The sequence below is a fragment of the Callospermophilus lateralis genome, chromosome 3 (genome assembly GCF_048772815.1).
Source record: "Callospermophilus lateralis isolate mCalLat2 chromosome 3, mCalLat2.hap1, whole genome shotgun sequence".
Classification (NCBI taxonomy): domain Eukaryota; kingdom Metazoa; phylum Chordata; class Mammalia; order Rodentia; family Sciuridae; genus Callospermophilus; species Callospermophilus lateralis.
In genome coordinates this window covers 131977048-131979687 of record NC_135307.1, presented here as the reverse complement: position 1 = coordinate 131979687, position 2640 = coordinate 131977048, and the positions used below count along the sequence as shown (strand labels likewise).

General features: G+C 39.7%; 1 pseudogene; it reads right to left on the bottom strand.

The window, feature by feature from the left end:
* Positions 1-896: 896 nt before the first annotated feature.
* On the bottom strand, positions 897-2393 carry LOC143394810 (uncharacterized; annotated as a pseudogene).
* Positions 2394-2640: the final 247 nt, after the last annotated feature.

The following is a 2640-nucleotide window of genomic DNA, read 5'->3' as shown; positions in this document are numbered from 1 at the left end:
TAGTTTTCGGCGGACACAACATCTTTGTATGTGGTGCTGAGGATTGAACCCGGGCCGCACACATGCCAGGCTAGCGCGCTACCGCTTGAGCCACATCCCCAGCCCGCATAATATCATATTTAATGGTGAGAAACTAGAAGCTTTCCCACTAAGAGCAAGAAAATAAGGATATCTCTTCTTGCCATTCCTGTTCAGGAAGTCCTAGCTAAGTAATAAGAAAAGGAAACAAAAGATATAACTGATTGGAAGCCAGGCACAGTAGCATGTGCCTATAATCCCTACTCTTGGGGGGCTGACTGAGGCAGGAGGACTTCTTTAGCCCAGGAGTTCAATATCAGTGTGAGCAACAAGACTCCATCTCACACCTGTAATTCAACTGCCTTAGGAGGCTGAGGCAGAAGGATTGCAAGTTCGAGGCTAGCTTCAGCAATTTAGCAAAACATGTCTCTTTAAAAAAAAATAACAGATTTATATCATCTCTGAACTAGGTGAGATTGAAACAACTCTTTCCACAAAGAATTTAGTTTTGGGGTTGCTGCCACAGTGATTTCTAATGATTTTAATGACGGAAATCCCCTAAAACATTCTCGGACCATATTCCAGTGTAAACACGAAGGCAGAAGAAGGCTATTATGCCCAAGAACTTTTAGCTTTTCCACTTGATTACACTTGTATGTTTTTCACACAAGAGTATTTTCTAATTGTTTTCTGCTTTCAGAATTTTTTTCCTAATAATTAAAAAAAATTATCTATAGTTTTTCCACATTCAGTACATTCCTAAGGTTTTTCTTCCTTATGTCTGCTAAGGTGTAGTCCCCAACTAAACTTTTCCTACATTCATTTGATTTCTCCTACCTGTTATAATAAGTCCTATTTGAAGACTCTTCAAATAAGTCCTATTTGAAGTCCCCAAATTCCTTTCCAGTATGACGTTTCTGATGTTTCAGAAAAGCTGCACGCCCACTGAAGGCCTTCCCACAGTGGCTGCATTCAAAAGGTCTCTCCCCAGTGTGAATTCTCTGATGACTAATAAAGTGTGAATTCTGACTGAAGGCTTTCCCACATTCAGGGCACTTATAGGGCTTCTCTCCAGTATGAACACGATGGTGTTTAATAAGATCTGAGCTGCTCCTAAAGGATTTTCCACATTTATTGCATACATAAGGTTTTTCTCCACTATGAACTCTATGATGTCTCATCAGATCTGAGCTCTGATTAAGTTTTCTCACATTCCTACATTCATATGGTTTCTCTCCTATATGAATTTCCTGATATCTGACAAGGTTGGAGCTACCTCTGTAAGTTCTACTACCCTGATTACACTATGAAGTGAATTCTCTGCACTTCCCTAAGTTCCTCATCCTTGCTGAAGACTTTTTCACATTCTTCAAGTTTGTCTCCAGTATGAAGTCTTTTATGTTTTAGAAAGACTGTGCGCCAAATGAAGGCTTTTCCACATTCTTTACATTCATAGGGCTTCTCTCCTGAATGAATTTTTTGGTGTGTAACAAGGTGTGACCTCTGGCTAAAGGCTTTCCCACATTCACTGCATTCATAGGGCTTCTCTCCTGTATGAATTATCCAATGCCGAATTAGATCTGAACTTGCCCGGAAAGTTTTTCCACATTCAGTACATTCATAAGGTTTTTCTTCCTTATGTTTGCTAAGGTCCAAGTTAGAAATGGAAGCTTTTTAACATTCAAGTTTCCTTCCAGTATGTAGTCCCTGATGTTTAAGAAAAGCTCTGCGTCCAGTGAAAGATTTCCCACATTCTTGACATGCATAGAGTTTTTCTCCACTGTGGAGTCTCTAGTGTTCAGTAAGGCGAGAATGCTGCCTGAAGGATTTTTCACATTCATTACACTTGAAGGGTTTTTCTCCAGTATGAATTCTCTGATGTGTAACTAGGTGTGAACTCTGACTGAACATTTTTCCACAGTGGTAACACTCACAGGGTTTCTCACCAGTGTGAATTCTGTGATGTATAAGATCTGAGCTTTGATTGAAGGCTTTCCCACATTCATTGCACATGTAGGGATTCTCAGGTGTAGGAGAAGGTTTGAATTTTCCTTAAAGGCCTTTCCACACTCTTTACATTCATAGCGATTTTTGCCATTGTGAATTCTTTTATGTCTAACCAGATTAGAGCTCTGGTTGAAGTCTTTTCCACATTCATGGCATATGTATGGTTTCTTTCCAGTATGGATTCTCTGATGTATAAGAAGATTTGAACTCTGATTAAAGTCTTTTCCACATTCATTAAATACATATGGTTTCTCCCCCATGTGAATTCTCTGATGTATGATCATGTTTGAGCTCTGGTTAAAGATTTTTCCACATTCCTTACAATCATAGGTCTTGTTTATGTTATGAACTTCCTGATGTTCAGTCATTCTTGAGTTCTGTTTGAAGGTTTGGCCACAGACCCCATATCTTATGGGATCTTTCTCCTACAGAAAGTACTTTTTCTCCATGACATCCTTAGTGTTGGGTCTCCTGCCATGGATTTCTTGGAGATGAGATTCACTTCCCTGATAACTCTCTCTTGGGATGGGAGATGTCTCACTGCATCTTCCAAGGGGTTTATCCAGTGCCTCAATATCTGGTCCTCAGGTTCACTGGTATTGACTAACTCACATT